At 45.3% G+C, this 25,520-nt stretch overlaps 1 protein-coding gene across 1 annotated transcript in view; it reads left to right on the plus strand.

Moving 5' to 3' along the window:
* USP47 (ubiquitin specific peptidase 47) overlaps positions 1-25,520 on the plus strand; it is a 3,572,488-nt gene that overhangs the window by 97,349 nt on the left and 3,449,619 nt on the right. The window lies entirely within an intron of this gene.

The following is a 25,520-nucleotide window of genomic DNA, read 5'->3' on the forward strand; positions in this document are numbered from 1 at the left end:
AGATGATTTTTTTTGAGCTGCGATACAGAATCGGAATTACCTAGACATAATAAAGCTTGCTGAGTCTAATTATGGTAGCTGCCAGAAATGCATTTACTAGAAAATGGAAATCAGCCTAGACCAACTTTACTAGAAGTAGTGAATATAGTAACAGAGATAAAACAACTGGAATTGGGAACTTTAGAAAAGGGGAGAAGCAAACTACATAGGAAAAATGGGAATTATGGGAACAACATATGCAGAGAAGGAATAAGGTTTAAGAGGCAGGATTTGAATGAGCCATATAATGCTTAACTGACAATATTTGCAACTATTGTTTCAGTTGTGGATGTGATGAATAATGTTTGCAACTAAAGTGGTGTCAGTGTTTGTTTTTCATTGATATAAATGTTAGAGTGCCTATGTCATACCTAATAATTTAGTAAAGATGTTTTTTGAAGAAGTACCCGTAAGGCATCTATATCAAATGAGTACTATATAGGGTTAAAGCCTTCAGTTCTTGGCAGTTCAGATCTTTAAGCCCATGATCTTTTTAGTTGAGAACTAAATTAATATATATATATATATATATATATATATATATATATATATATTTGATATATATATATATTTGATATACATATCAAAGGGGAAATTGCACTCAAAGATGATTTTAATTAGTGCAAAGTATAACAAAATGAGGATTTTTTTATATCTGAAAGAAATCATTTTCCTATGAGCTGTGTGCAGTGTAAAAGGATTTCCTAATTACTATTGCAATGTGAGGGAATTCTTTACCCAAGTACCTTTTCATTCTGAAGTGGTGTGAAGATGGGGGGGTGCTTACCAAACACTGCAGTGTTGCACGTTTTTGGCATTCAGTTTGAGCCCAGTTTTGGTTCACCAGCCATTGATAAGTATAAGCTCCTTTTGTTGTGTCTGTATGTGAGGGGGTGTCTTAATGATAATTGCCAGCTTATAATAGTCTGTCTGCTTTGTTAATGAGAGACTGTCATTTTATAAGTGGAGGGCAGAGAAGTAGCTACCAAATGGCAAAGGTCAGCACAGATCTCTGAGGAATTCCACTGGTCAAATTGATCATGTTCATGCACTCCAACTTTTACTGTGCGTGTCTTATCCCAAACCTGGTTGGTTAGCCATCTAACCACATACTGGTCAATTCTGAACTCCTTGAACTTGATTATTATATTTACATGTAGTATTGAATCGCATGCCCTAGCAAGGGCAAGGTAGGTTGTGTGGACAGCTTGCCCGTAGTCTACAGCATGAGTAACCCTGTCATTGAAGTTCACAAGATTCACTAGACAGGATCTGGCCTTGACAAAGCCATACTGCTGTGGGTTGAGTCTAAGATTTTTGATGTCACAGTTAAATAGGTCAATTATGACATGTTGCCTGACTTTGCATTTAAGACTCCTGCTGTGAGTGGTAGGGCCACCCTTGTAAGATGGCATTATAATCCTTATTCTACAAGTCAGTGGGGCAAAAACAGTTGCTGAATTCAGAATGAAGAGGTTGAAGAATGGGTCTGCCAATGCTTGTTTAATGTGATTAGTTAGGCTACTGGGCATTTAGTCAGACCCCATGAAGGAGGTATTCTTCATTTTGAAACGTACCTTCAATATGTGTTCTTTCTTGATGGTTGGTGCCTTGATTCCATCAGAAATAAGTAGGCTTGGAATAGATGTCTTGGGGTGAAGTTGGCACTAAATGTATATGCCATTATGTTGACAACATCCAGTGGGTCAGAGTAAGGTAATGTCACTATGAAAAAGCTCTGAGTAATCTGGGTATTATTTCTTATTTTTCCTGACATAACTAATGAAGGATTTGTAGCAGTCTTTGGCTTATGTAGGGAGTCTGGTTGCATGAGATGAATTCATTTTTCTTAGGTTCTTTTTTATTTTTTCATCTAGCTCTTTAATGTTCCCCTTAATCTGGGATTATTAGGAATTTCTTCCTTTTGTTCTATAGTTTATTAATGCTTGAGGACCATCTTGGTGGTTTGCTTTCTCTTAGGTCCAGTAGGGAATTCCAGATCTGATGTCAGTTTTCATTCATCCTCAATGTATGGGACTCGAATCCAACTTTAGATTCGACTCATCTGTTACTACATTCATGGAAGCCTACAAACTGTTGAGCTCTTTCCTACCCACAATGCTCTAATCCCCTCACCTCAGATCTTGTTTGCCGCTTTCGCAAGTAGATATGATTGCTGATAGATCTTGAGCATTTTGGGTGGTAAGTAGTTTTGTTTAAATTCCACCTTTTTTCTCTGTTATTTCTAGTCTTTCCTTCAGTGTAAACTCTCCCGTTATTCTCCCACGACTTTTTTGGTCTTCTTAGTTACCATCGTTGGTACTTTTCCCTACCCTTTTTTCTTCTCCTTAATAGATATTCTCCTATAACCTTTTTTTGTTTTCTTGGTTACCATCATTTATTTTTTCTTTCCCTTTTCTTCATTTAAAAAAAAAAAAAAAAAGAAGGAAAAGAAAAAAATGATCTGTAGTTCTTTATTTTCTGTGGTTGGTAGTTGTTTTGTATTGGTGTGTGTGTGTGTTGTGTTCTTTATGTGGAGAATCTTCTTCTTCCTGAACATGTTAGAAAAAGGATTTAAGAAGTGCAGGCAATGTGGACACAAAATGCCTTTTTCAGACAGGCATTTTTTGTGTGTTTACTGCTTGGGACTGGATCACCTCAACCAGCAGTGTGACATCTGTGAGCCTTCAATCCTCGGGCCCTCACAGAATGTCAGAATAAGCTGATCTTGAGAGGGCTGCTGCCCTTATCTTTTTCAAAGATTATCCCTGGAGCTCAACCATTGACATCTAAACATAGTGACCATTGAAAATGGTCCCGGAGCTGAAAAAGAAGGTGCCGAGGTCAGAACAGACATCAATTTCATCCAAGCCATCAGACATGACAAAAGTTGTGTCACTAGACCCAAAGCAGAAGACATCTTTTGGATCCTAAGACATCTGATCTGAAGCCCCTTCCTCTGACTGCTTACTTGCCATCCTTAGACCCAGTCCTGTCTAGGGTGCCCTCTCCCTTTCTAGAGAGGCACTCAAGGCCTGCGTCAGTTGTGTGTGTGTCTCTCTCTCTCTCTCTATACAAGGAGTCTTACTGAAGCAGATGTGACTAGGATGATGAGGGAACCCGTCATGGATCAACTTCAGAAGGGTGCCCTTATGGTTCTGACCCCCATTGGATCAGAGACTCCCTCCATTGTCTACTCCTCCTCTGACTTGAACTGTGGTTTTAGAGTTCTTGGATCCAAGTGCTCCAGGCCCATGTGTGCTAGATCCGAGAAGACTGGTGTCGTCCAATCTGATAGTGATTCCGAGCTCATTGGCTCCAACTTGTTCAGATCCAGACAGCTCTCAAAGCCAAGGCTTTCACTTTAGATGTGGGGGGTTAGATCTACTCTGAGATTTTTGGCGCTTTCTCTTCCTAACAGAGCTTCAGCGTTTGATAGCTCAGTTCCGGCTTCCTGCTGGGGCAGACAGCCTGTGGGGAGGGGGAAAAGGCAAACCAGGCCTTTTCACTCTCTGCTTCATTGATCTCCTCCTCCCTGGGAGGTCAGCCTTCGAGGTAGTGAAGAGGGTCTTCTGTGTCCAGAGATCAGATGGATCCCCTCTCAGATCCACCCCTGACAACCCAGCAGACCTTGTCATGTGATCCTTACCATTCTACTTCTCAGGGACAGCCATCCCAGAGCTTCCAGTCTACCCATTCTGGAATCCCAAGCTCTTTCAGTACTTCTCTGGACCACCCCACAAAGGAAGTCCATAGGAAGAGATGGTATAAGAAGAAACACTTGGACTCACTTGAAGAGTCCCTCACCACTGATACCGACTTTGATGGAGAGGGGTCTCCCAAATCACCACCTGAAGACATCTCCTTTACAGACATCATCGAGCTCCTGAAACAAAAGGGTGGTTGGTCTGCCCACACCCCATCTCCTGGGAAGTCTATATACTTGGAAGCTTTATGGACCGGCCTGTCTACCTCCTTGGTAGCCCTGCCTTCTAACAAATTGGTGGATTTAATTTGTTGGAAGGAGTGGAAGGATCCTGACCCAACTGAACCCATCCCCAAGAGACCAGGTAAGATTATGGCACCTCCAGTAGAAAGACAGTATTGGAGTAAGGGTGTACAGTTTGATGCCATGGTTGTGGCGGTGGCCACTAAAAAGGGATTCACTGAAGTGAGTTCATGTCATCTGTTCACCCCCGAACAGGGGGTCTAGGGTGATGGACAGGCTGGGGAGGCAGGTATATGCTTCGACATTTGCCATACGTTGGCTGAATTATCTAGCCCACTTGCCGAGATTGCAAAGGGACTTAAGGAACTTTCCATCTTATTAATAAGGATCACTGGAGGAGGTCCAGATTTCTGTGCCCCTCAGTTGACTACCATACAGTTTGTTGTCTCGTCCATGAGGCTTATCTCCGGTGTAACAGAAGGTGCCTCATGGGCAATGGGCTCAGGCTTATCCATAAGGAGACAAGCCTGGATGTGCCTGTTCGACTTCGCTGAGCCTTTTAAGTCTTCCTCCATCAATGTTGCATTTGACAGATATTCTTGTTTCGGACTCACTGTAAAGGAAATGCTCTCCAGGTCCATTGGAGTAAGTTTTCAACCCCCTCCCCCATGAACCTTTTCTAGGAATCAGTGGCTCCAAAAAATCTCAAGGTCCTTTCCCCAACACACGTGGAACTGATTCTTCCAGAGGCAGTGGGGGAAATGGTAACAGAAGACAACTCTTGGCACAGGAGGCCCACAGAATACAGGGCCCAGAGATACTTTCTTTGATAGGCCCTGTCAGCACTCCTCAAAGGAGGCCCGGTTGTCTTTCTCTGGAGGCAGTTGGAGGTTATTTTTCCCTGCACCAAACAGCCTGGCTAAGTAGAAAAAAATATTTGAGTGCAGAGAATTATTACCAGTGGTTACATCATACCCCTTTTCCTTCCATTCCCATCAGTAAAAAAGCTCCCTGATGTTTCACCCAGTCAGAGGAAGCCAGCAACTCAGCAAATTCAGAGGTTGCTCACAAAAAGAGTCATCCAACAGGTCCCACCAGACCAGATAGGATGTAAAACTTGCTCAAAGTCTTTTTTTGGTTCCAAAAAAGACAGGGAACTGGATACCAATTTTGGATCTCAGTATGTTAAACAAGTCAGTCACGCACACCAAGTTCCGGATGGTCATGATACAGTCCATTCTACCCTTTTTGGGGAAGGATGACTGGATGTGCTTGATTAGACCTCCAGGATGCATACTATCACATAAAGAAGAACAGATGGTCCAGGAGGTACTTAAGCTTCCGAGTGGGAGCCAATCACTACCAGCTCAGAGCAGTGCCCTTTGGCCTCACCAAAGCCCCAGGGTGTTTACCAAATGCATGGCAGTGGTAGCACCCCATCTAAGGTTGCAGGGAATCTGTGTGTTCCCAGATTTGGATGACTAGCTCATCACCGCCCCAACAGACATTAGTTGGTACAGACGAGAGACCTGGTACTAAAAACTTGCTTAACTCTAGGTAGGGATCACAGTAAATCATTATAACTCACACTTGCAACCCACCTAGAAACTGAAATTCATAGGCGCAGTCTTCAACAGTCAATCCATGCTTTCATCCATTTGATTACTACGAGTACAGAACATCAGAAGTCAAGTCAAGACAATCATTTGCACTACGAAGATATCAGCCAGAAAAGTCCTGCAAGGCTCTAAGCTCAATGGTGGTAGCCATGACTTTAGTACCCCCTAACAAGGTATCACATGAGTCTTGAAATGTATGTTACAAAACCCAATGGTCCTTTTTCACTCATCCTATTTCTACAAAGATAAGGGTGACTTAGATATGCAAAGATTACCTCTCATGGTGGACACAGTTATGCCAGTCCCAACAAGGTTGCCTGTTCATACCCCCTCAGCCCAAGGCCATAGTGACCACGGAAGCTTTTCAGATTGGGTGGAGGCGGGGCATTATCTGGAAAAGTTAGCCCAAGGCACTTGACCCCCCATAGAGACCAACCTGCATATCAGTGTTCTGAAGATGAGAGATATACTTCTGGAGTTGCAAGCATTCCAAGATTCTTTCCCTTTTGGGACAATTACAATTCAAGCAGACAATATGTTGGTAGTTTGGTATATCAACAGGCAAGGAGGAACAAACCTCCTGTGTCGAGAAGCTTTCAGAGTGTGGCAGTGGGCGATAGCCTTCAGTCATTTTCTGGTGGCAGGGCACATTCTGGGGAAGTCAAGTCTGATAGCAGACAAACTCATCAGGTTCAGTCTATTACTTCACCTGGGGTCCCTCAACCACAAAGCTGCAAAAATGATTTTTTGTAAATGGGATCAGCCTTGCTGCAGTTTTTTTTTTTTTTTGCATCTTCCCTAAACAACAAATGCAGCAGCTTCCTTGCCCTAATCCCTCCAGCAGGGGGATCGCCGAGGGGTGCTGTTCTCCTCTGTTATATGCCTATCCCCCAACTCCCTTGATCCCCAGATTCTTACAGAAGGCAGCCAGATTGAAGAGCAGAGTAATCCTCATTGGAGCTTACTGGGCTCAACAAGTATGGTTCCCTTTTCTTTGGCCTCACCTACTGTCTCCACCTTGGGTTCTGAGTCAGACTCCAGACCTTTTGTGCCATCCTACTGGATTGATTCACCCAGACCTTCCCAACCTCAGACTGACTGCATAGTTTCTCCAATTCAGTTGATGACCAGGCAACCTAGGCTTTCTTCTCCAGTCCATTCTGTTTTCTTAACATCCCATAAACCATGTACTAGGAAATTGTACAAAAGCAAGTGGAAAAGATTTGTTTATTGGACAGAGCAAAATCACATAGAACCCTTTATAGCTTCTGCATATGCAGTCCTTGAATTTCTAGTGGAATTGTTTAATGAAGGAACAAGCACATCTACTGTTAAAATTCAGCTAGCAACAATTTCACATTTCCATGTGGGATTGCACAATTCTTTCTTCGCTTCTGCAAAAATTTGTAAAGTATTTCTGAAGGGTACTCTTTTGCCAAGACATCATTTTAAGGACCCTGTTCCCCCATGGGATTTAACTGTAGTACTGCAGGCCCTGACTCAATCTCCATTTGAGCCTGCAGCCAGATGTGATTTAAAATTACTATCTTGGAAGTCTTTTTTTTTTTGGTTACTATAACCTCAGCCAGGAGAATTCCAGAAATTCACGCTTTATCCTCCAAAACCCCCTTACTTGGTATTTCACAAAGATAGGGTTTCCTTATGGACCAGTGCTTCTTTTCTCCTAAAGGTGGTGTCAGAATCCAATATTAATCAGGCCATTCATCTTCCAGTATTCTTTCCAAATTTCAGTAACAAAGGGGAGTTGTTATTGCATTCATTGGATGTCCATAGACAGTTCCATTACTGTTTGCATTGTACAAAGGATTTCACGAAATCATACCAACTTTTCATTTCTTTTGCGTGCCATCAGTTGGGGTCACCTGTCAAGAAAGTAACTGTAGCCCAGATGAATAACGGAATGTATTTCTTTGGTGTATGCAAAATTGAATGTGCCCCTCCACAAACCTGTAAGAGCTCATTCTACCAGATCTGTGGCAACTTCCACAGTTTTTCAGTGTAGAGCTTCCATGGTTGATATTTGCGCTGCTGCTGCTTGGTCAAATCCACATACCTTTATCAATCACTACAAATTTGATCTGGTCTCAATGGGAAGAATAGCATTTGGCTTGGCTGTTCCTGGGAACATCCTTCCTTAGGGTCCACCCAGGGCTCAGGTAGCTAGGGACTCTGTCCCATACATTGCGGATGAATGAAAATTGACAACATCTGATAAAGAAGTTATGTACTTTCCATAACGTCCCATCTGTGTTGTCCATTTTCATTCAGCCTCAACTCCCCACCTTCCAAAACCACAGCCTTTTTTGGTTCAGATTCTCTCTGACAAGAAACACGTGTGAGGACTCGGTCAGCATCACTCGTTCCCCTGGATTTGAACTCCAATGATGGCATCTTGCATAGTTCTTTGTTTATACTACTACTTCTCCTTCTCTCAAGCTGTATGTATTGTCTGAGGTAAGAGGGGACCAGAGCATAGGGAAGAACTGAAGAGTTTGTAGGCTTCTGTGAGCTGTAGTAGCGGCTGAGTTGAATCAGAGTCCCTTACGTTGAGGCTGAATGAAAATGAACAACACAGATGGAATGTTATGGTGAGTACATAACTTCTTTTTCAATACATTTGTCCAGGCACAAGCAGAATCTATCTACTTAACTCTTTGCAGTGTCAATATTATGGGTAATGGGGTCTACTTTAAATCGAAACACCAGTTACCCGACTTTTTTAAAATGCCGAGACGAAAGCACTGATAATCCACTTAAATCACTGACAAAAAACTTACAGGTAAGTAACCACTTGTCCACCAAGGTGAACTTTGCCCCTTTCCCCACTGTAGTGTGATCTTGGAGTTGGTATATTTAGTTGAGGGTATGGGGGGCACAGCCTTCCACATGTGTGGGTTTCATGATGTTCAGTTTTCATGTTTTGTTAGGTAGACCAGGATGCAGGCATCAGGTGGTGGTAGGGGCACTGTGTAGCACTTTTGCCTAGACAGCAGTTGGGAAAAGGTCAGCCCTGGACTAGACTGCCAATCACCGACGACCCTAGGAACTTTTCAGAAACCAGCTTAGGATTCAGTGCTTCTGTTATGCTCTTGGTATGAAAAGGAACAGAGGGATATTATTTCCTAGCCTTTCTGGCGATTACCAATCACTGCAAAGCTAGGAAACTACTGCATAGAAGCTGGCTTGAAATTAATCCTATTGTTTTACTTCTAATGAGAGAGGGCACAGAGGAGCATTGATTCCTGCTAGTGTCTGCTTGGCCAGTGTGTATAGGCTTCACTGAGTGGTCTGATTACAGTAGTTTTGGAAAGAACCTCTTCAAGGCCTTTGTGCATATTGGCTTTCTGATGCAGATTCTATCCAGGGTATCTACCAAGAGAAGACTACAGAATTTCTGAGGAAGCGGCTCATAATCAGTGCTACTCTTTTTGCATCTGATGAAAGAAGGAGCTAAAGATCTGAATACTACCTGCATGTGTCTGTGTTGAGAAAAGCTCGATCTCCAGTATAAGAAAGATATCACCTTCACTAAAGGAAAGCATCCAGCTACTGTAGATTCTATCCAGGGTATCTACCAAGAGAAGACTACAGAATTTCTGAGGAAGCGGCTCATAATCAGTGCTACTCTTTTTGCATCTGGTGAAAGAAGGAGCTAAAGATCATTGAATCCTACCTGCATGTGTCTGTGTTGAGAAAAGCTTGATCTCCAGTATAAGAAAGATGTCACCTTCACTAAAGGAAAACTCCAGCTTAGAAGTAAAAAAAAAAAAAAAAAAATCCACCTTAGAAGTAAAAAAAAAAAAAATATATATATGTATAATTTTTTTTTTAGACTCAATCTCTGTTTTCTGAGTTATTTTAACATCTCAAAATCGCTCTGACTGCTTCTTACAGAATTTTAATGTTTTCTACAAACTGGCTGTTATTGGGGCTTGATTTATCAACATGATCTTATTTTTTCTTCAGGCCTTTCTCTTTCCCATAATCCATTTCAAGTGTGGTTTATGAGTCATGCTAGACGTAAGGAAGTAGTGGTGTATTCCCATTCCATTGACATGCAATGGGATTAGTGTCAGTCACTGTCATCTTATGTAGTGTCTGTAACAGGACTGCTTATTTTATTTCTTGAATGGCTATCACGTGTGTGTGTGTGTGTGTGTGTGTGTGTGTGTGTGTGTCTCTCAGGGCTTGTTTTATAGTATACTAAGGAGTAATACAGCTGCAAATAGAACAGTTGCTAAATTGCAGACCTTTCTTCAAAGCATCTTTTTGTAGTCAAAGATGAATTGATAGCCCCTCCCTACACTTTGGTAAATGTGGTGAAGTAGTATAAACAACAAACATTTGAAGTTTAAACTTCAGCATTTCTGTATTGTGATTAGTGTTGCCACCTCAATGTTTTTTTTTCCGGACTTTCTGGAAATCAAACTGATTCTCCGTCTGGAAAACACTGTACAAACTCCAGTATTCTGTTTCAAAAAAGGAAACAGACCGTCTGAGTTTGTAAATCTGCTGATTTGCTATGCTTTTTTTTTTTTTTACAGAAAAGCATAGTAAATCAGCCGAAAACAGGCAGCAGGAATGGCTAGGTGATGTAATTGTGACATCACAAAATGGATGGCCTACAGGCGAGGTTACTGAGGATGCGAGGGGTGTAGCTTTGAACCATTGACAGATCTAATTGCTCTGTTTTGCTATGAAATGCATGGCTACATTGTAAGCAGCTGTGAATCAGTGTAAGTTCTATTCCTTTCTGCAATAAAGACAGTGGAAAACAGTTTCACACCTCTCTGTTTTCAGCAGCCTGAGCTCCTGACTACAAATTTCTCTGTGTCTGTTGTATGTCATGCAGGTGTAGACAAATTCCTCTGCAACTTAAGTGAGAAGTTAAGCTTAAAAAAAGTGGATAGTCCTTCCCTTCCTTTGATAACAAAGTGAGGAAATGAAAGTTTTATAAAGTACAAGCAGGTTTCAGGTACCTACATGGTACTGGAGTCATGTTGTAGGGAGAAAAGCAGTCTTAAGAGTTGAGTTGAACTATAGGAGAAGGTGGAGTTTTCCTTTAATAAACTCCAAGCCTCAAAGGCACTACTCCCCCTTCAGCTCCATTAGTAACGACCTGCAGCCATGGGTTTGCACTTTCTAATGATCTCTGTAGCCAGTTTGGTAGAAATGGGCATCTTGAGACACCTTAGCAATTGTCTCATATTTACTGACAACCATCTGTTACTTAACTGCATCTCTAACACACTGTCATTTTGTTTATTTAGTGCTACTGGGGAAAAAAACTCTCACAGGAAGACACTACAAATAACAAGTAGATTGTAAGTACATGCAACACCACACTAAACCCATCAGATGTAGATCAGACCAAACACATAAATCTACGTAGGATAAGGCTCTTAAAAATAATCTATGTAAACCACAACTGCCTCCTAGGTGTAATCTAAGAAACAAGTACTCTCAGCAACCTCACTAGCCACACAACACAGTCAGCATCCACGTTAAAGCATACATCTAAGAGTTAGTGTCTCAGTTCAAAAACCCATGAAGCAAACCTCTACACAGTCCAACATCCTAGTCATAGTTGACTCTGTTGTGAGACATACTGATGCACCACTCACCAGACTGTGCAAGGAGAGGTAAGCAGGCGACTGCCCCAAGAAAAAATGCAAGATTAACCACCATCATATACTGGCTACTTGAAATGGGTTGAAGATAAAATACAGACCCTAGAGAGTTACTCCAGCAACTGACACAGGGACAGTCATTGCTTAAACTTTAGATGTTAAGTTGTCAATCTCGCCTTCATTCTTGCTTGATGGGTTCGGAGCCGATCCTCGGCTCCGACTCGGCACTTTGCTAAGCTCGAGAGTCACTTTTACCAGCTCGAGGCAGCCCCATATCCCATGATGCAAGGCGGTAAGTACCCAGATCTCGTTTGCCGCTTCGCTGATGAGGTCCTCCTTTTGCCAGCTCCTGGTAAGTGTTTAATATAATACTATTTTTGCCCCTTTTTCAACTTAAAACTTTATATTTAACGTTTTTAGTTTAGATTAAGTCCCTTTCTGACTAGAAAATCCCTCACTCCTTAATTTTTTTAGTCAGGCCTTCTCCCCTCCCACCCCCCCCCTTGTTAGGGTGTGTGTGTGTGTGTGTGTGAGAGGTTAGTTATATTATTATTTTTGGGATAACTGGTTCTTGGGACTGTGTTGTGTGTGTTACTGCAACTATGTCCAAGGAAAGGGTCTCAGGCTTTAAGAAGTGTGACTCGTGCTGTCAGAAGATGTCTCTGACAGACGGTCACACTTCTTGCTTATACTGCCTGGGACCTCTCCACCTGCAGGACTCCTGTGCAATTTGTCATTCCTTTAGCCAGAGAGTCCTGCAGGAGAGGAGAAACAAATTGATTTTAAGGGGTCTACTTAAACCGGAGGGCTCTCCGGCTAAGTCGGCTCAGAGTAAGACTTCCAAGTCTTCCAAGGCCCAGGCTTCTGTGTCTAAGCCTGCGGCCTCGGTTCCGACTCTTTCAGAGTCGAGATCGGCTCCGGCTGGAGCCGATCCTGGTTTGCACAAACCTTCGGCACCGATGGCTATCAGTGCCGATACCGGTTCAGTCACATCGGTGTCGGCTCCGATTGGTTCCAACCACCATGTGGCTCAGGCTTCGGTGTCGGCGCCGACTGGCTCCGACACCCTTACCTTTATGTCTGTATCGGCTCTGGCCGGAGCCGATGCATCGAGACCTTCTGTCGGTGCCGAAAAGTCTTCGGCTCCGACTGCATCCATGGTTTCGTCGGCTCCGATGGTTCCTTTGAGGAAGAGGTCCAGGTCCCCTTCCTTGGAACTGATACTCTCGGCTCCGGCCTCACCTCTCCTCTCGGAACAGAGCCATCGGAGCCGATCATCTAGGTCATCCAGGCTTTCTGACCATGATTTAGAGAGGGTGGTCAGTAGATTATTAAAATCACAGGCACTGGCCCAGATGCTACATAGTCCGTCTCAACAGACGACTATTAGTCCACACCCCCTTGCAGTTCCTCCTTCGACTCTACCTCAGAGTTTGGAGCTGGAGTCTTCGGGAATAGTTTCTGCTATGGCTGAGGGACAGATACCCCCCCCCTTCTGCTCCCTCAGCCTCTACTCTTATCTCCTTTTCGAGACCTTCCTTAGAGGGATTCGGTGGTCGGGCTTCCCTGGTCTCCGAGGGGGTGAGTGGCATCGGACCCTTGTCCGACCCCACTCTTCCCCTTGGAGCCTCGGCCTTGGTGAGCTCGGCTCCGACATCTGCCTCGGAGCCTTCCCTTTCGGTGGGCCCTGGAGTTCCGGTTTCTTCGGAACGGGTTCTCTCAGACCTCCCTGGGAGGGGAGCCTTTGAGGTAATGAAGAGTGTGCTGGCCACTGGACTCAGCCAGCAGTCTGTTCCCTTAGCTCCTCCCTCTACGGTGCCTGTCGATATCTCTGCCATCTCTCTTGCTCCCGGACTCAGAGATCCTCCGCCTCAGGTTTCCCCACTGGGAAGAACCCCCTCTTCCGAGGATTCTCCTGATCAGTCAGGGGATCCTCCGTGCAAGAGGACTTGTAAGAGGAAACACGTAGACTCCCCCGAGTCTATCACTTCAGATACCGACTTAGATGAGTCGGAGGGATCCCCAAGATCCCCCTCTGAGGATGTCTCCTTTTCAGACATCCTAGAACTCCTTAAACAGAGGGGAAACTGGCCCTCCAATAATCCCTCTGAGGGCGGTATACCTGGAGGCGTTTGGATCTCGGCCCTCCACCTCCTGGGTGTCTCCGCCTTTCGACCCCCTTATGCAGGTTATTGCTCGAAAGGCGTGGGCTGCTCCTGACTCTGTAGAGCCAGTTCCTAGGAGGCCTTCTAAATTTATTACTGCCCCTTCGGACAAGCAATTCCTTACGGAAGGTGTCCCTGCTGATGCCATGGTGGTGGCGGCTGCCACTAAGAAGGAACTTGCAGATCCTTCCGTACCTGTCCATCCTCCTAATAAGGACTCTAGGACCATGGATAGGTATGGTAAGCGAATGTTCTCTTCGGCGACCTTTGCTATGCGCTCGCTGAACTACTTATGTCACTTCACCAGACTCCAAAGGGACATTCTTAAGGAGCTAGGTGAAGTAGTACAGGATCCCACAGCTGCAGGGGCTCAAATTGCTTCCCAGCTAGGAACCCTTAATTCTATTGCTAACTCATCCATGCGACTGATATCATATGCAGCAGATGGAGCGAGTAGGGCCGCAGGTACAGGTGTGGCTCTTAGACGCCAAGCCTGGATGCAGCTCTGTAATTTTGCAGATCCCTTTAAGGCGTCCTTCACAAACTCTCCCTTTGATGGGTCAGCTTTGTTTGGCCCTCAAGTGAAGGATACATTGACCAGGTGTGAGCAGGACGGCAAGACTCTTTCTGCCGTAGGGGTCCGTTTTTCCACCCCTTCTAGACCTTATCCTAAAGGACAGAAGGGTGGCAAAATGTGGTTCCGCAAATCCCAAGGAGTCACACCGGATACACGTGGTCAGTTTACCCCTAGAGGCAGAGGGGTAACAATAACAGACGCTCTAGGGGCAGAGGGCGTCTACAAAACCAGGGAAGCAGAGAGCCTCTCTCTGACAAGCCCTTTCAGCATCCCTGAGATGTTGCCCGACTGTCCATCCTTGGAGGCAGTCGGGGGAAGACTATCGCTGTACCCAGAAGCCTGGCGTTCCCTCACTCAAGACAGATGGGTACAGTCGATCATATCCGAGGGTTACAAAATTCCTTTCGAGGAAAGTCCTTTTTCTCACTCAAATTCCCTTCCAGATGTACCACCCGGTCTAAGGGAAATTGCAGAGTTAGAAGTATTCAAACTTCTACAAAAGAGCCATTCAGCCAGTTACAACAGACCATTCAGAGCCCGGAATCTACTCAAGGTTCTGTTTGGTCCCCAAAAAGACGGGAGACTGGAGACCAATATTGGATCTCAGCAGACTCAACAAGTCTGTGAGAAAGACAAGATGGTCACACTTCAGTCAATTCTGCCCTTCCTAGAGAAGGACAACTGGATGTGCTCAATAGATCTTCAGGATGCGTACTATTCACAGGTGCTCCAGAAGGTTTCTCCGCTTTTGGCTGGGGTCCAGTCACTTCCAATTCAGAGCCCTGCCCTTTGGTCTCACTACAGCCCCCAGAGTGTTCACCAAATGTATGGCAGTGGTCACGGCTCACCTGAGACGTCAAGGATTCCAGGTGTTTCCGTATCTAGACGACTGGCTCCTTTCAGCCACCACCAGGCATCAACTTCTTCAAGCCAGGGATTACACAATAAATCTTTGCACTCAATTGGGAATTTCGATCAACTACGAAAAATCCTCCTTATTGCCCTGCCAGTCTATTACTTTCATAGGCGCAAACTTAAACACTGTTCGGATGTCAGCTACCCTCACAGATCAAAGAATCTCAGACATTCAAAGTCACGTGAGGATCATTCTAGCCAGCAAGAAAGTACAGGCCAGAATGGTTCTAAAGGTGTTGGGCCTCATGGCTGCGGCCATTACCCTTCTTCCCCTGGCCCGCTTCTATATGCGCCTGCTTCAGTGGATGTTGTTCACTCAGTGGTCTTACCAACAACTTCCGATGAGTCACCAAATACTGTTGCACAGATTTGCAAGAATCATCTTTCATGGTGGATTACTTCTCCCCAGATTCACCAAGGCAGACCCTTTGTACCCCCAGCCCCGGTAGCTACTGTCACTACGGATGCCTCCCTGATCGGGTGGGGGGGTCATTATCAGGGCAGGATGGTTCATGGGACGTGGCAACCGTTCGAATACCATCTGCACATAAATGTCCTAGAGATGAGAGCAGTGCTTTTAACGTTGCAAGCCCTCAACGACTTTCTTCCCTTGGGAACAATTGCAGTTCACACAGACAACATGTCTGTAGTATGGTATATCAACAAACAGGGCGGAACCAAGTCCTACCCCTTGTGTTGAGAAACGCTCAGACTTTGGCAATGGGCGATCTCCTCTCATCGGTTTCTGGTAGCAACGCATATCCCTGGGAAAACCAACATTTTAGCGGACAGATTGAGCAGAGCTATTCTCATGCCTCACGAGTGGTCTCTCAAACAATCTTTAGTGGAGGAGATTTTTCTAGAATGGGGCCGCCCATGTTGCAATCTTTTTGCTACTCCCCAAAACAGCAAATGCCCAGACTTCTCTCTCTTCCCACTGCCAGGCCATCCCCCCAGAGACGCTCTGACCCAGGATTGGCCCCAGGGACTTCTTTATGCCTTTCCGCTGATTCCACAAGTAATCCAGAAAGCCACCGTTTTGAGAGCCAAAATGATTCTCATTGCTCCTTATTGGCCTCGACAAATTTGGTTTCCGTTCCTCCATCGTCACCTTTTGGTGCAGCCGTGGCATCTGGACCCAGTGCCAGATCTTCCGATTCACCAATCGGGTCAGCTGCACCGGTCTATCCTTTCTCTCAACCTCACAGCATGGTTGCTCCACTTCCTTCCTTAGCCAGGCTTCCTATGATCTCTAATCCTGTTAGAGACATCATAGTAGCTTCCCTAAAATCCTCCACTAGGAGGATTTATGCTAGCAAATGGAAACGCTTTTCTTGTTGGGCAAAAGCTAAAAATATTGATCCCTTTACTGCTCCAGTACAAGCAGTTTTGGATTTCTTAGCGGAAATCTTTCACGCGGGCTCCTCTTCTTCCACGGTCAAAGTTCAGTTGGCTGCTATCTCGAACTTTCATGTCGGGTTCGCAGATCACAACATTATGTCCCACAGGCTTTGTAGAGCCTTCTTAAAAGGAATTTTTCTCCTGAAGCCTCCAATCAGGAGTCCTCCTCCTCAATGGGACCTAAATTTAGTGCTGACATCCTTGATTCTTCCTCCCTTGAGCCAGCTGTTTCATGTTCCCTGAAATTTCTTTCATGGAAAACTTTATTCCTGGTTGCTATTACATCAGCTAGGAGGGTGTCTGAACTTCATGCTCTATCTGTTCGCCCCCCCCCTATTTAGTCTTCCACAAAGACAGAGTATCATTGAGAACTAATCCGACCTTTTTGCCTAAGGTCGCCTCAAAGACTAATTTGAATCAGGCTATTGATCTTCCTGTATTTTTCCCAAACTACTCAAACAGATCGGAACAAAAATTACATTATCTTGATGTTCACCGCCAACTCAGATATTATTTGGACAGAACAAAACAATTCAGGAAATCCGATCAGCTCTTTGTTTCTTATGCTGATAACAAGAAAGGCCTTCCTGTCTCAAAAGTGACCTTATCTAGATGGCTTTCTTCTGTCATCTCTGAAATTTATCAGCTCAGGGAAAACAGCTGTGCTCAAAACCTAAAGCGCATTCAACCAGAAGCTTAGCCACTTCCACAGCTTTTCAAGCTAGACTTCCATTAGACACTATTTGTGCAGCAGCCACTTGGGCCACTCCTCATACCTTTGTTTCCCATTACAAATTGGATTTGGCCTCCAGGGACAGAGCCAGTTTTGGCTCTACAGTTCTCAAGAGTCTGTTCCATTGAGCCACCCAGGATAGAGGTGCTAGGGACGCGGTCCCATCAAGCAAGAATGAAGGCGAGATTGACAACTTAACATTGAGAAGTTATGTACCTACCATAACGTTCCATGTTAGTTGTCTTCTCTGCCTTCTTTCTTCGACCCTCCCTCCTTCCCCCTGGCCTGGACAGACCTTTCTCTCTACATGGAAGTATGCTTCTGAAGACCATACAGTGCTGGTCCTCCAACCATCCTTCAGGCTTTTTCTCTCCTTCTTTCTTCCTTTTGGAAGTTATTTATGCTAGCTGTTATTGCCTATAGACAACAAACGAGATCTGGGTACTTACCGCCTTGCATCATGGGATATGGGGCTGCCTCGAGCTGGTAAAAGTGACTCTCGAGCTTAGCAAAGTGCCGAGTCGGAGCCGAGGATCGGCTCCGAACCCATCAAGCAAGAAAGAAGGCGAGAGAAGACAACTAACATGGAACGTTATGGTAGGTCCATAACTTCTCATTTTTATTTTTAAATAGGTCCTCAACAGTAGGTTTTGCAGTATTTTACAGGTAAATCAAACCAACCACATTAGTAGTAAGAGAAAAAGATCCATTGAACCGTTCCAGGCAATGGTGACTTATATGTGATGACACTCACTCACCACAGTTTTTGATTCTGTCGTCATTATGTGTTTCATTTCTACTGTCTAGTTCTGGTAATGTGAAGAAGCTTTGGTTAAAGAAGGAAAGAGTTTGCTTAAAAACTGGATGGATCATTCAGCTAGTTTCTCCGAGTCTATAAAATGGGTAGTCTTATTTTACTGTTTTTATTCACCACACTTTAATTTCAGATTGATTCATCATCTAGATAGATGGCACTGGATACCCCATGAAAGTGGGCACCCTTGATTCACTGTGTATGTTGACTCCACTACACGCTGTCACCATAAACCTGCAAGCATAAATGATTTTTCAGTAGCTAAAAAATGTTTGTTTAAAAAAAAAAAACTTTTAAAGCTGGAAAACTTCTCTACAGTGTCATAACAACATTGTAAATGAGTGTTTTTCCTTATCAAGGAGGTGATGGAGAATAACAAACTAGTCTGTGACTCGTATTCTGATTAGGGATTTGGCCTCCCTCCTAGTCAGTAGGCTCGACTATTAGCCAATCCATCACTCCTATTCTAATTAGAGAGTTGACCTCCTCTCCAACCAGCAGGCCCATCTATAAGCCAGTCGGGAGCCACAGCCTAACTCCCAGTCGTAAGAGCTATTTTCCACCACACCCCCTTGTAAACAACTAGAATTGTAATGCTTTTTCAGGAAGAAACATTGTATATGATGAAGTCTGACAGACAAAAGTGCTCATTACTTTGAATAAATCACACAGTTTAAAGCTCAAAGGAGGATTGATTCATGATGTCCTTCTATTCTCATGTTACAGTATTCATAACAGTAGGGAGGTTGCTGCCTCCAGCGCCGACATCTGGCCAGTATACCAAAGTCTTTGGAGCAGGAGGGTACGTGTGACGTTCTGTGTCAGAGCCATAAACCAATGTAGGCTATAAAGGTGACCTCTACACGTACCCTCTTCAGAATTTTTCTGCCACAGTGAAAGTCTGACTCCTGTTTGCCAGTTCGGGAAGCAGATCGCTCGTTATTCAGACAACCGCTACAGATAAGTACCCTGTTGGGTTTTCTTTTGTCTTTTGCTAGTTTCTCAGATGTACATGTCCACAAGAAAGGGGAAGTGTGCTTGTGGGAGACAGATTCCTCACAAGGACATGCACGAAAAGTGTGTTTTCTGTTTAGGCGAGGCCCACGACCATGCGTCCTGTCCCATTTGCAAATCCTTTGCTCCTAAGACTCTCCACAGCCGTCTAGCCACATTAAAACTATACCTAAAAAATCAAAGGCTCAGGTGTCTCGCGCTTGGTATGGAGGGTGGGGTAGGCACGTCCGATGTGCCATGGAAAAAGGCCAAGAAAATCACGCTGGATTCCCACGCTGCGCCTCTGGTGTCTGGAGAGATTCTTGAGGCTGATGAAAGCCTGGAATCTTTTCAGACCTTCATTTCCCAACCAGGCCCGGGAACATCGATGGAAGCTGGGATGATTGAAGCAATGAGCGCATCCACTGAGGTTAATCAGCCATCCGATCCTGATGGCGGAGGGAAACCATGACTCGTACAGTTGGAAGCGCCTACTCTTTCCCTAGCATCCACACAGACATTGGCTCCCACACATACTCAGCCTTCTGTCGCTATGAAGAGGAAAGAAAAACTTAAACATTCTGAACCTCAACCTAATCCTGGATGGGAATTTTTCACCCAGAGTCTTTTTAAGGCATTCCAGACCTTACAGACCCAACAACCACCAGCTGCTGCTCCTCCTTCAGTACACCCCCTAGAGGTATCAGAGGAAGAGTACTCTTGTGAGGAATCATTGACCTACAGTTCACAAATTGATTCCCCTAAGGATTTTATCACCACAGAGGAAGAGGATCCTATCACTCCTGAGTCTCCTGGGGAAGAATTCACCTTTGGATACACCATTTCCCTCATGAGGGATCATTTTAAGTGGCAGGCCTCAGAGGTCTCTGACACTAAGAATAGGCACTTTGACCTGCTGCAGTTGGAACAACCATCCCCTTCTGCTGTTCCTTTTTTGCTACCTGCCTTCCAAGATGCCTTCTTAGCTGCTTCCCAACCCCCAGCTTCTAAATGTCCAGGCCAATTTTACAACGTGCCTCAGGACACCCAATACCTATTCAAAAACACACCTACAGACCCAGCAGTTATTGCAGTTTCTGCGGCTAAGTCTTCCAGACAGTTACCTTCTGCTGCTCTCTATCCTACTGATGAAGACAGCAAATTCATGGACAGACTAGGAATAAAAGTGTATACCTCGTTCACTATGGCTGTAAGAGCTCTCAGTTACAAAACCCACATGGCTAGGTATGTCCTGGACACCCTTTCCAAAGCTATTACCCTCCTTTCTGAGGTTTTTGAGTCACCAATAAAAACCCAACTAAACACTCTACATTCCATAGCATCTCAGGTGACTAGGCACTCCAGCAAGTGCAGCTGTGATGCTATGGAAGTCTCCCCAGAATCAACCAGACAACATGGCGGGATAGTCTAGTATTATCGACACTGGTGCTGAAAAAAGGGGTCTACTTGTTTATCTTTCAGCCAACAGGAAAATCTTTTCCACTTGCTCAGATAAGTAATTCTAGTGGAAAACTTATGAGAAGCAATGAGAATATCACGTACTGGTAGGGAAAGATCATTCTGTCTGTCAATCAAGGGAATTGGAGTAGCCAAGCCGTGAGATTCAGGCTGGTCAGGTTGGGATGAATCTGGTTCTGTGGGTGTGAGATCAACTCCGGGATTGGATGGAGAATCCATGGTCGATCTAGTAGCTGAGGCCAAAGGAAGGGTAATGAAATCTGTCAAGGTCAGTATGGTGCTATGAGGATCACCTTTCTCTTAAACTGATGGGCTTTCTTCAGAAACTGGGGAATGAGGGGAAAGGGTGGAAATGCGTAAAGAAGACCCGAGGGCCAATCATGGACTAGAGCGTCCCTGGGTGACTGTTCGGAGGGGGGATCAGGGTGAAGTAGTTGCTGCATTTGTAATTGGTCGGGGATGCAAAGAGGTCACAGCAAGGATGGCCCCAGCGGTGGAAAATCTCTGCCACTATCAAGGGATTCAGGGACCACTCATGAGGTTGAAGAATGCACCTGCTGAGTCTGTCTGCTATCACGTTGGAACTCCCGGGAATGTGCGTTGCTAGAAACGGTTGGTAGCCATCGCCCATTGCCATATCCTCATGACCTCTTGATAAAGGGGTAAGATTTCGTTCCATCTTGTTTGTTGATGTACCAGACCACCGCCATGTTGTCTGATTGAATCGCAATTATCCCAGACGACAGCAGGGAATGGAATGCTTGCAATGCCAGAAGCACCGCCCTCAGCTGTAGAACATTTATATGCAGATGGGCCTCCAGTTCGGACCAAGTGCCTTCGACTGTCTGTCCCTGACCTAGACCCCCCCACCTCATCAGGGAGGCGTCCGTGGTCACTGTGGCCTTGGGTTGCTGGGGGGAGAAGGGGCGAGACCATTATGAGAGATTGTGTGTCATCCACCAATTTAAATCCTCTTTGCACCTGTGGGTTACTCGAATCATGGCTGAAAGTGGATGCTGAAAAGGATACCATTGGGTGAGCAGTAGCCATTGTAGAAGCCTCATGTGAAACCTGGCCAGGGGAACAATGGTGATGGAGGCTGCCATGGAACCCAACAGCTGTAGAACCGAGTGAGCCGTGGATTTTTCCTTTGAAAGGATTGGAATTAGTTGTTGCTTTATCCTTAGAAGTCTGTGCTCTGGAATAGCAGCTCTGCAGTTTTTTGTGTCCAAGTTAACCCCTATGAATTCTGTCAACTTAGATGGGGTGAGATTGGACTTCTGCCAGTTTATGGTTATGCCTAGCCTTTGAGCAGCGAGGAGAGAGTATGCCAAGGCTTTTTCCAGTAGATGTGTGATGAGGGTGGAAATGAGCCAGTCGTCTAGGTATGGAAACACCTGGAATCCTTGAAGTCGTAAGTGAGCTGTGACAACTGCCATGCACTTTGTGAACACTCTGGGGGCTGTAGAGAGTCCAAAGGGCAGTACTATTAACTGGCAGTGCCCGGCTCCCGCACGAAAGCGCAGAAATCTTCTTGATGGCCTGTCCAACTTTATGTGGTAGTACGCATCTTGAAGATCTATAGAGCACATCCAATCGTCTTTTTCCAAAAGCGGGAGGATAGACTGTATTTTGACCATCCGGAATGTTTGTACTCTCACAAACTTGTTCAGTACACTGAGATCCAAAATTGGTCTCCAGTCCCCGGTTTTCTTTGGCACCAAAAATAGTCTTGAGTAGAATCCGGATCCTATCTAGTCTGGAGGGACTATTTGGATTACTCTCTTTCTTAGCAGCTTTTCTATCTCTAGTGTTGCTTCTTCCCTTTGACTGGGTGGAATGTCGGGAAGATTTTTTGAAGGGACAGGGCAAAGATCGAAGGGGTTATGATTACCTCTGGTTATAATACTTTGTACTCAGGATTCGGTGGTGATGGTTAGCCAGGCAGAAGGGTACAAGGGGAAACATCCCCCAACCACCTCTAGAGGAAAGGAGTTGGGCCACTCTTCAGGAGCGCTTTTAGGATTGACCAGGGAAAGAATCCCTGGAACCCTGGTTACGCGGACCCCCTCTGCCCCGAAAGGAGCATCTTCCCTGTGAGTTTCCCCCTCTGCCTCTGGGGGAGAACTCTGCTTGTGTGTTCACGGAAAGGGCCCTGAGATTTCTTGAACCATATCTTCCCACTCTTTTGGTTTCGGGAGAAAGCACGTTGAGGGGAAGAATAACGGACACCTACGGCAGAAAGGGTCTTACCGTCCTGTTCACATATGGCCAGTGTGCTTTTAACTTTGGGCCCAAACAATGAGGAGGCCTCAGTGGGGGCATTAAGAAAAGAAGACTTAAAGGGTTCCGCGAATTTGCACAAGCGCATCCAGGCGTATCGTCTCAAGATCGCAGCTGAACCCTCTGCTCTAGCTGCTCCTTCTGATGCGTGAGATATCAGTCGCATAGAGGAGTTAGATATAGACTTAATGGTGGCCAGCTGAGAGGCCACTTTGTCACGGACCTCATCAGACACGGCACCAGCCAAGGTTTGAGAGCTCAGAAACCAGATCCCTTTGAAGCCTGGTAAAATGTGCCATGTAATTCTGGGACCTGATAGCAAAGGTGCGCTTCCCTATCCTGTCCAGGGCCCAGGACTCTCTGTTAAACGAATGGAAAGTCTGGCTTTTTTCTTCTGCCAGATCCTTTTTTGTTGCGGCCACCACCAAAGCATCCACAGGACCAATGGGGATCCGAAGCAGGAGGGGACAAGATCTTATCTGGCCTCTGGGGAATAGCTTTGACGGTATCAGGAGCATTCCAAGCATGCTGCACGATGAGCCAGACAAGTTCATTGGCAGATGGAGTAACCCAGGAGGTAGAGGGCTGGGCGCGAAAAGCCTGCAGGAACACAGATTCCTCAGAGGTCGGATTAGAGGACTGCCAGTCACCTCTCTGTTTCAGGATTTTGAGGATATCACCAAAGGGTACCTCAGAGGGTGACCAAGGGGATCCTTCCCCTTCAATGAAATCAGTGTCTTTGGTGAGGGACTCCTCTGTGGAGTCCACATACTTCCTCTTACACAAACTTTTCCGGTGGACCTCCTCAGCAGGAAAAGCTGGAGAAGACAACAGAAAAAGGGATTCATGAGGGAATATGTCCTGCGGCCCTTGCACCCGGTGTCCGCTAGATGCGACTTGTGAAACCAGTGTACCAGAGGAGGGCAGAGGTATAGACAGTCCAGTATCGCCAGCAGCAGTGAAAGCCTTCTCCATCAGTTGGAAGGCTGGTCCACTCGAAGAGGAGTGTATGTCTAGGACAAGGGTCACCCCTCCCCTAAGTGGCTCAGCCTGCTGACCCGGAGTCCCTGGATGGCTGTGGAGCAGCAAGCTATGCATGTCACAGCTGACATCCTGGGTCATAGCAAAACTTTCCTGCCATGAAGGCAACTGCGGTTCCTTAGTGAGATCCATAAAGGGAACCGCAGAAGGGGAAGACTGTGCTATATCCATGGACTTCAAGGGCAGTGAAGGAGAAGAATAAGAAGGGGTCTTTAGAGATGGGTGATCACCTCCCAAAGAAGGATAGTTCCTGAGGTGTGGGTTACCTCTGGCCAAGAGTACCTGGTCCACAAGACGCAACACATCATGTTTGGAAAGGCTTCTAGTGGACCTCATAGAGACTGAGGGAGAAACAGGCCTGTCCACAGAAGAGGCAGACTCTGTGCCCATCTCATCTGACTGCACCAAGGACAACGGTGCAGAGAGAGACTGGACTACTGTTGTCTGCACCGGAGAAGTAATCTGTGCCGAGGTCATTGTCTGCACCAACTCAGGGATCGGTGCAGAAGTGGTTGTCGGTGCCTAAGCTGGAACCGACAAAACTGGAGTCAACAATAAAGGCGCCGGTTCCGAAGAAGATCTCGGAGCCGACGCGGTCGGGGTCTGCGCCGACTGAACGGTCAATGCCGATAAAGTGGTAATGGTCTGAACCGAGGAGCCCCTCGGTGCCGATATATAGAAGGCTGCAGGAGAAGACACAGTCGAAATCACTAATGGAGCTGAAGGCCTCTGTACCGAAAGCACTGGGGCTGACTGAGAGAGCTCCGGAGCCAAAACTTTAGCCTTTTTAGGTTTTTGGTTGGTGGGAGCCCCCAGCCGGGGACGAAGGCAAAGATTTAGCCTTAGTAGGAACATCCATTTTCTTATGGGCTCTAAGAGGGGTTGAGACCTCCGACCCAGAAATAGCCTCTGAAAAGGGAGATTTTAGAAGTTCCTTCAGTATCTGCTTGTTTTTCCTTTCTAACAATGTTCTATTTGAAAAGTTCTCACAAATAGTACAGGGTGGGTCAACAGACAAATGGGAAGCTCCCAAACAGTAAACACACAGAGTGTACATCAGAAGTAGGCAGTTTGTGTCCACAATCAGAACACTGCTTAAACCCCGGACTACCTTTTTTATCTGCCATGACAGCAAATTAATTAAAAGAAAAGTACCAACAATGGTACAAGAGAGTACCCGAAGGTATGAGAGAGAAAAGGGAAAAAGATTACCAACGATGGTAGAGAGAATACCACGCGGTAAAAGTAGTAAAGAAAAAGCAGAAAAACCTTAAGAAATTATGAACGCTAGATGCGATAGGGTAAGAGACAATAAAATATGAACTTTTCTGACAGAAAAGTAATCTGTAAAGCAATTAAACAACAATTGACTGTACTTAGCTCAAGAGAAGTAGCTTGAAACGACCGAATGGCAACGTGGCAAACGAAATCTGAGGTAACAGGGAGTGGGGGATTGTGGGTAAGAGTTTAGCTCGAGAATTTGAAGCTGACGCGAGCTTGGAAAATGGCAGTCTTGGTTCCGAGCTCAGAACCGATATCCATGCGTAAGGAATGAACGAGGATTAACAATATCAGATCAGTAGTTTCAATAACAAGTGTCCAGGCTGTTCTTAAAAATATTTAAACTACTGCTTGCTTTAATGTAATTTGGTAGTCTGTTCCATACATCAGCTGTTCTCTCAGAGAACTAGTTAGTGCACTTCTCATTCCTATAGAATCTTCTACATAGGTCGTCTGATTATTCTCTATTACTTTTTGATAACCCCAAACATTCCCAGAGGTATTTGTCTTTAAATGCCCTATATACCTGAATAAGGTTTGCTCTTAAGTATCTTTGAGGCATGATACAAATTCAGATATT

Source organism: Protopterus annectens, chromosome 9.part0 (genome assembly GCF_019279795.1).
Source record: "Protopterus annectens isolate FY-2018-M chromosome 9.part0, PAN1.0, whole genome shotgun sequence".
Lineage (NCBI taxonomy): Eukaryota > Metazoa > Chordata > Ceratodontiformes > Protopteridae > Protopterus > Protopterus annectens.